Source organism: Ovis canadensis, chromosome 16 (genome assembly GCF_042477335.2).
Source record: "Ovis canadensis isolate MfBH-ARS-UI-01 breed Bighorn chromosome 16, ARS-UI_OviCan_v2, whole genome shotgun sequence".
Taxonomy (NCBI): Eukaryota; Metazoa; Chordata; class Mammalia; order Artiodactyla; family Bovidae; genus Ovis; species Ovis canadensis.
In genome coordinates, this window is record NC_091260.1 from 14803522 (window position 1) to 14812858 (window position 9337).

General features: G+C 43.9%; 1 protein-coding gene across 1 annotated transcript in view; it reads left to right on the forward strand.

The window, feature by feature from the left end:
* DOCK2 (dedicator of cytokinesis 2) overlaps positions 1-9337 on the forward strand; it is a 474846-nt gene that overhangs the window by 224953 nt on the left and 240556 nt on the right. The window lies entirely within an intron of this gene.

Genomic DNA, 9337 nt, shown 5'->3' on the forward strand with positions numbered 1-9337 from the left:
CCCTTCTGTGCTATAGCGTTCTCCCTACTTTGACACAAGTGTTAGGAGGCAGATTACAAGTTATTTTATGGCCCTGACTTAACATATTTGCCACAGCTGGGTTGTGAACATAGCCACCCCTCAACCTTGAGATGAAACCAGCCACCAGATGTCTGCCACAAAGTCTTGAATCCCAGACAGGGAGGAAAAATATCATGGAGGCACCTTGCCTGGGAATGTTGTGAGGGACAGGAGCTGCTCACAGAGAAGTACTGTTGAACCACAGCAAGTGAAGCAGGCTTCCCTGCGGGTCCCCTTCTATGTCGTCTTTACCAGGGCACTGGCCTCCTCCGTGACTTCAGGGAAGTGAGTTCCATTTTCCTAGACTCACGCTGCATCCACACAGTGATGAATTTATGTAGCCATCATGTATTTGTGATAATTTTTTAACGTAAGGAAATTCTAAAATTTAAATTTATTGAGAGGATTATAGAAATATAAAAAGCAGCAGTAAGAAAGCCATCATGGGCCATGAATGGTAAAGCAGGGGTGGAATGTGACCCCTCACCAGAGCCTCGGGACCACCTAGAGGCCAGACCCAGGGACCTTGTTCTGAAGCTAAAGTAACATTGGTATCTCCTGCTTAAAGGACACATGATTTGTATATTTCTGCAGTTTTACTTTTTCTAAAATGATTTTGCTTTCCTTTTATAATCAGGGAAAAAAACACCCTCAAACACTATTTCTTTAAAAATAGGAATTAATGAGATAGTCAAACTTACTGAAACATTTTCATGTATATAATTTCACTTTTTCTTCTAACCAGCCTGTGAATCCAGAAAGGCAGATGGTTTTATTTTGAACAGAGGTGGGGGGATGGAGGTGAAGGAACTTGTTCAAAATTGTGCAGAAAATCAGGGGCTAAAGTCAGGACTCCTGGTCTTGTTCTGGTGTGTCTTTTCAGCCTGGACTGTTTCTCTTTTTAATGTTTCCTTTTTTTTTTTTTCTCTAAATTCATTCAACAAATGTGTAACATTTACAGCTTTTCAGGCAATGTGTTAAACACTTGGAGGGTCTCAGGGATGCAGATGACAATTCCTGTCCCCTGGGACTTTGCTCCCTGGTGAGATGAGTGTAAGGGATTTACAAAAGAAATGTCCAGATAATATACGCAGCAGTCTGTCAAAGCACTACAAGTACTCAGAGGACAGAGTGACTAATCCCACGGCAGGGGCGGGGAATGATCAGAAAAAGTTGCAGAGAGGAGTTGACATTTAAATTGCGACTTGCTGTCTGGCATAGAAGTTAAGAACCCAAGCTCTCAAGTTTGACAGACCTTGAAGGAACTCCAGCTTTCAGCATCACATAGTTCTGGACTTGAACAAATTACTTCTTCACCTTATTCACTCCAAGCCTTGATTATTCTTCTGGGAAACAGGAGTAATCATTGACCTACCTGACGGTAATTTTTTGGAGAAGATATAAGATAATGAAAGCAAACATTTTATAATAGTGCCTTGTAACTTCAAGAAACCAGAGCCTTTATTACCGTGATTAGTAGTGATATGGCTACTATTCATTCATTCTCCCAAATGGAAGTTACTTCCCATGGTAAACAGGTAAAGTGGAACCGTGTCTCAGGTGGAGGGAACAGCATGAGCTAAGCCACTGACATGTCGTATTCTCTGATGTGCTTTAGAAGGTATCAAGGAGGCGAGTGGGCTTCCCCGGTGGGGCTAGTGGTACAGAAGCCACCTGCGAGGGCAGGAGACATAAGAGGCGCGGCTTCCATCCCTGGGTCGGGAAGACCCCCTGGAGGAGGGCATGGCAACCCACCCACTCCAGTGTTCTTGCCTGGAGAGTCCCCATGAACAGAGGAGCCTGGCGAGCTGCAGTCCACAGGGTCAGAAAGAGCTGGACACAACTGAAGCGACTTAACACACGAGGAGATGAGTCAAGTGGAGTGGGAGGAAGTCAGGCTGAACATACTAGGTTGGAGTCAGACTGGGGAGAACCTTGTTCCTGTGGGAGGAGTCATGCTCTGGATGGTGGTGGGGTGCAGATAGAAAAGCTGGGAATGGCATGGCCAGATGTGCGTCTGAGAGGGAGTCCCAGGCAGCTGGGAGGAGACTAGATCCAAAGGAGCTGGAACACTGTAAGAAACTTTGAAGACCAGTGTGTTGGCTTATATGGAAGAGACAAGGGTTCAATAATGTTGAAGTCTTTAGTTTCTTTTTCTGTTTTAATTTTTTTTTTTAATGTGAGCCATTCTTAAATTCTTTATCAAATTTGTTACAATATCATTTTATGGCCACAAGGCATGTAGAATCTTAGCTCCCTGACCAGGGATCAAACCCACACCCTCTGCATCAGAAGGTGAAGTCTTAGCCAGTGGACCACCAGGGAAGTTCAATTAAGCAAAGACGTCTTGGACTTAAGACGTCCTTTACAAGGAAAGAAAAGCAATTCCTACTCTCATGATGTTACATAAAGTGGGGTAAGCAGGCAAAAACTAGAACTAACTATAATTCAAGACAGATAATCATCACAAAAGAATAAAAAGGACAGCATTCAGAAGGTCAAAAGGAAGAGGGGGCATGACCGTCCCTCAGGTAGTAAATCAGAAAAGGACATGGGCTTATTGTTGGAATCCCTACCCACCCCGCACTGGACCAGACCATGAGAAGCTCTCTCGGGCCAGGGCTGTGTCTGTAATTTTCTTGCCTGGCACAGAGAAGGGAATCTATAACTGTTTATTGGAAAAAAGTGATTATGAACTGAGGCTCATGTGAGAAGTTTCCTTGGAGCTGATGACTGTGTAGTAGTGGCAAAGAAGGAAGGATCAGTTCCAAGAAACCCAGTCAGGTCAGCGAGCTGAGTTTGCAAATGCTGATGCTTTGCATAGCTTTGATCTTGCTCTCTTTGATCCCTAATTACAGAAAGCATATTGTTTTTACCTTGAAACAAATAAGCAAACAAAAAACAAGGACAACAATTGACTTTGCTCATCCATCACCTATATGGGAGCTCGGCATGTGGGATTAGGTTCAGTGGGGCTCGCTGTGCTGGGGGTGTGGGGGAAGAGCTATGTGAACCCCTCCTGATTCCGTGGTTTCAGCAGTTAAAATGACGCAGCCCGTTTGGCTCGGGAGGAGGAAGGCCCTTCTGTCAGCATGACCAGGGTATCACAGCACTGCGTGTGCCACCCGGGAAACCAGGCCCAGGCACAGACGTGAGGTCAGTGAGTTTGGGCTGAAGATTTAAGAACCGTATGTTGTGGTTTTTCCTGGAGAAAAAAATGTGGGTTTTACTGGAGTGAAATTTAATATACCATAGTTATAGATTCTGAGAGTTTGTGAAGGCCGTTCATGATAATAAAGCTTTTATTTTCTCTGGAGCAAATAATCCTTTGGTGTGATGCTTATTGTCTTTTCATTTTAGTTGTGGTTTAAGCCAAGACAAAATGCTCTGCCCCTAATGCTCCTTTAGTTACGCTGATCCTGTCTCCTTTAAATTGCATTTTGTCTGAAATGGACTAGGTCACATGTAATAAATTCTGGCATTTTAATGGAAATATTACAGCAAAAATAGTTAACAATCTGCTTTAATTTCAAAACTAATTTTCTCCTTCATACAGTAAGGCAGTATCTTGGTAAAATGTGCAAAATGCACTGGGATTTAATTATGATGACAATTTGTTCTGAAACAAGGTTCAACAGGGCTGTCCATATTCAAGATAGACGTGGTGAGGGGGGATGGCAGTGGCTTGGTGCTCCTGGGTCATGAATGCCGTGAAGACTACAGTGGAATTAGAAGCCCTGGCCACGTTAGCTCCTGAAGGCCCCGTCAGTGGAAGGCTGGATGCTGCCGAGAGCACAGATAGAGGCTGTACACGTGCATTCAGTCATGTCTGACTCTGCAACCCAGGGACTGTAGCCCGCCAGGCTTCTTTGTCCATGCAATTTTCCAAGTAAGAATACTTGCGTGGGCTGCCAGTTCCTATTCCAGGGGATCTTCCCATCCCAGGGGTTGAACAGGTGTCTCTTGCATTTCCTGCATTGGCAGGTGAATTATTTGCCACGGGGCCGCCTGGGAAGCCCAGAGCCTATACATTAACAAGAGGAAAAACTGGGAATCATTTCTTCCTGTCTCTCCATGAAATCAAATTCATTCTTTAATTTATCCCTGCAACACATATTTGAATCCCATTGTGCTGTGTGCTGGAGATAGAAAGGTGAGCAAAACTAGGCAGAATTCTTACCTTAGGAAGATAATCAGACAGATAAGAGAAATACATTCATCAAAGAATGACATAATATATGTTCAAGGCCAACGGTGCCTAGGACTTTGATGGAAGGGTCCCTGGTGCCAAGTGTGTGTGTAAGAGGGATATTTAGTATGATCCGGGGTGGTGGTGGTAGTGGTCTTGGAAAGCCTTACCTGGGAAACCCCAGCAGAGCTGGAAACTCGGGGAGGTGGGGGCGCTGTGGGAATTATTATAGGCTGAAGGAAAAGTGTGCATAGAGCCTTTAGGAGTGTTAGCGTGGTGGTCCTGAGGAACGAAGGTGGCTCAGTGTCACTCCGGAGCAGAGAGAGAAAGGGCCTGTGATGAGAACTTCCGCAGCAGAACCGGGTGGGGCCTCCTGGGTCACAGCCGCAGACCTAGTCTTACTTCCCACGTTTATCAGGAAGCCAGACTGTGACAGCGAGGGCGCGGCCCGGGCCAGAGGTGAATTCAGCAGTGACTGCTTCCGTTGCTGTGTGACAGACGGGACTGGCGTGCACAGGGAAGGCCACATGGCATGCCTTCGTGGAGGCTGAGAGATGAAGGGGGTTTGCAGCAGTGGAGAGGCGCTCTTACCTTGGGACCTGGCTTAGCCTGGCAGTGAGCAAACCAGATTCTAGGTTGTTCTTTAGAGGCTGAGGATCCTGGAAGAGAGGGAAGCAATCACATATTTGGGAAACCTCAGGAGCTGGGGTGGTAGAGGTGAGCAGTAGGAATTCAGGCTGTAAACTGGTAGAATGAAAATGGGGATGAAGTCGGGATGAAGAGGTTATGAGCGAGAAGCCAGTCAAACACGGTTTGCACCAAAGGCAAACAGCTTTGGGTGAGGATTCATCTTCCGACTCTCTTTATTGCAAGCTATGCTTGATGGGCACAATGATCACAAAACACCAATGTTTCTTGGAACTCAAAAAGAGCAATATGTTCTTAGCATATAGCAAATTGCCTTGAGGTACTTAAAATGAGAGCCTTTTTGAGCAAAGGCTGTACTGAGGCCTCTGCTCAGCTAAGAGAGAGACTACCCTGCGCTAGCGCTGGTGGTTCCTGGAACTGTGCTGGGCCCCGGTGTGTGGCAGATCATCACACACAGCGTCCGCCCACCGCGCTGCTCCCGGCACTGGCTTCCCTCGTGACGGCCACGCGTCCTTGGACACGCCATCTAGCCTTTCTTAGTTGCCTCATGATGCACATGGCAGAGACCCAGCTCTTGCAGTGTCCTTTACCTCCAGGGGATTTGAGTCAACGTTGCGAGAGTCCTTCATCCCCCAGAAGGCGTTGGATATGGTGCATTAGATAGGCTTGTGTATCCTTCTGACCCAGCAAAGATTTGTTACTTAACATCCATCGTCATGATTTCAGGTTTTAATGAGGCCAGGAAGAGATTATTCCTTATTAACACCACTCTTCGCCCTGAGAAAACCTTAAACTATTTCTGAAAACCCATTGCATTACCAGAAAGACATCTTTCCTCCTCTCCTCTGCTTTATTTCAAGCAACAAAAGGATAAATACACATTTATTGAGCTCGTATAGTGTGCTTTCCATGATGCTCGAGGTTTTCTCCCACTTAATTGCCAGACACCCTTGTCAGGCAAGGGTGATGTTCTGCATTATAAGAGAAGGAATCAGCTGCTCACTGAAGTTAACTTTCCCCAAGGTCATCCTGCAAAAAGAGCCTAGCAGAATAATACCAAACCTGAGATGGCTGATTCTATGTCCAGGTTCCCCACCCTCCCCCCAAATTGGTAAACAGGCTGGTTTTAGATGGCTCATAGACAGTACAGGGAAAAGAATTAAATCACATGATGGGAATGTTGTTTCCTTTTCAATTCTCTCTCAGACATCCTGATTAGTCAAGTAGAAAATGCATTTTGTGTTAAACTGGCTTTAACACATGTTGAATATTTCCTAATCTCCCTTTTTAACAAAGAGAGCTGGTCTCAGGCTCAGCACCAGTGACACTCAACAGTCTCTAGCAAGGATTTTAAAAAATTATTTTGATTTCAACTTTTACTTTTGGAATATCATAATGGTTTTTCTCTTGGTGGTGGTACACAGCTGCCTTTATCGGAAGAAAATTATGGGAAAAGTAATTAAATAAAAATTCTTAAATAAATTATATTTCAGGTATATGGGTATAATAATGATAAAAATCATGAGTAAAAAAAATCTATCCGAATGAAACTGGGAAGCACATCCTGGCTTCCAGGACATGTGGGCCTTCAGATCATCACCATGCTAAGTTCTGAATCTGCTCTTTTTTTAATTTGTTTCCCTGGGAAACATATAGAAGCAATTATAGTGAAAACTATCCTTGCCACTGGGCTTCCCTGGTGGCTCAGTGGTAAAGAATCTGCTTGCCATTGCAGGAGGTGCAGGTTTGATCCCTGGGTTGGGAAGATCCTCTGGAGAAGGAAATAGCAACCCATTCCAGGATTCTTGGCCAGGAAATCCCATGGACACAGGAGCCTGGTGGGCTGCAGCTCATGGGGTCACAAAAGAGTCAGACTTGACTTAACAACTCAACAACAACAATCCCTGTCATTACAGCCATGGAGACATCCTTCTTAAATTTAAATTTTATAACCCAAATTAACCCAAGCTAGTAATGAAGTCTTAAAACCTAGGAAAAATATGTAAGTTTATTGCAAAAGATAATATCCCATTTAAAACAGTTTAGAAATTTACAAAACCTTACATTAGTACAGTCTTTAAGAAGGTGCTCTGTAGATGAGCTGGTATTAAGTTCCAAGTATAGTGAGTACACATTTTCTTAACTACAGAGAAAGCAGCTACATAAACTCCTGCAACTTAAGCTGATGTATCAGTCTTTTTCCTTTCAATTTTATAAAAGTAACTTTTGCTAAATTAATATCTCTCCATAAAACCAGACAACCTCAAGTACAGTGTTTCTGTAAGAGATCATGGTAGAGGTTATATAATATTTTACAAAGAAGCAATTTTCACATGAGTATATGAGTATAGAGTTTTGGTATACATATACTTTTTTTTTTTAACACAGAAATGATCACTTTTGTTTAGCAGGGAGGTTTTACTGAATTGTTTCCCCCATAACAAAATTTTAAATGTTCAGTTTTCAGAAGAGACGGAGTATCCAGTTTCAGGTTGGTGGCCTGAGCAATATGTTGTGCTTTGGTATAGAATCATCGCAGCCTCGCTTGATTTTTCTCTCTAGAAAGGTCAACTTGTTCTGACCGCAGTATCATTTAACTCAACTGAGGGTTTATGTGAGGCTCCAACTCAACATATGTGTACGACAGCGTACCCTTGTTAGTAATCTAAATGTTGGATTATCCATTTTGTGTTCCCAGACATCTCGTCTTCATTACAGGCTAACTTTGGCAAGTGATCCTGGTCAGCTCTAAGTGGTTCTGCTCATCTGATGCTGGAATGTACACAGACCTTGTAAAACAAGTAGAGTAGGTGTTCCTGTCTCCACTTGAGAATGGATAAACAGGCCCTGAAAATTTACACAATTTGCTAAGAGTTGTTGAAATAGACTGCTCTGTTGCCTGGGCCTGTTAATTCTGAGAACAGGATTATTTCCATTCTATTGTGCTGCCCAAGAACATAAATTAATTTGAAAATTAGTGTAAGCAAAGCAAATTAAGATGGAAGCTCTACTACAAGATAGAATTATATAAGAGATCCCCAGTGATTTAGCTTTATTGGATTAGCCTCTGTGCTGTTCTTTTCCGTTGTTGGGGCCAACCGCGAGTTGATTGTGTGGATACAGATAGACTCGTGGCTTTTAGCCAGTGGTGGCACATCTTACTGAAATGTGACTTCTTAAGTATGACAAGTGTATTTGTCTTGATTCTAACTTCATGTTAAGTATTCCAGTCTCATTTTGTGAGTTTAAACATTACGCTAGAAACAGAAGAAGAACATCTTGAATGACATTCCCAGATTTAAATAGTGCAAGCCGAGATTCCTTGCCAAATTTCCCTCTCACTCGCACTGAAATAGCTTTGTGCACTGCAGCGCAGTGACAGGGAAGGTGAAACTGTCGGAGAGGTTTGCTCAATTAGCCTCAATTTGCAGTGGGGAATGTACATCCCACGTTCACACAGAGTGCTTCATTCTGCAAAGACTCTAACGCAGACACTCAGTCTTTAGCAAAGGGGATTATGAAATGCCTTCTTCACTGAATGTTCACTGAGTTTACCATCTCTTTTCTGGGCAGCCTCAATCCAACCACAGGCTGGTAGAGAGTTTAACAAGAAGGAATAGGAGCCCTGCCAACCCACCCCTCATCCCCAAGAGCATTTACTAGCAATTGCTTAATTATATTATTTCAGTAGTCTGCTCAGCCATGCAAGTTTGACTGGACCCACATGTATGGGGGTCTTATCAAAAGAATGAGCCAGACTTTAAAGGAATTCAGACTTTGGGAAGGAAAGGCGTTTAATACTAAGATGGAAAAAGTCTGTCCTCATCCCCAGTCCTGCTTCTTCAATCAGGTGACCATGGTCTGGTCACCAGGAAGGGACAGTATGTAGATTAATAGACTGTGAACTTATCTACAAGGCTGCAAGGATGGATGGGCAAGTACCGATGCTCTGTTTTTATCTTAGTCTTATTTATGTTTCTAGTAAGGTGAAATGGACAGACAGACTGCTGGATTTCATGATTGTAAATGTTGCAGGGAAATTAATTATGGAATCTTTAAGTTCAAGCCCAAACCAGACCCCATCCATCTGCCAAGCAGTCTCAGGCCCCAGGCTGAGAAGCAGGGCGATTTAAGGTTCACCCTGGAGTAGCTACAGCTGCAGGGTGGCCATGCTCGCAGGCCCCTTCCACCCTGTGGTGTCCTTACTCTGCTGCAGACTCTAAGGCGCACACAGCATGAGATGACAGAGCCTAGCTTTGGGATCAAGGGGCTAATCAAAAGTGAAAACGACCCCGCCTACCAGGCGACCTTGCATTGTGATGCCCTGCCCTCTTCTGTTGTACTCACAAGTGCCAATATTTTAGAAAACTGCCAGTTGAGATATGTGGTTTTTTTCTGGGTATCTGCTTAGAACCCTCCTCTGTCTCACTGCTATGCACC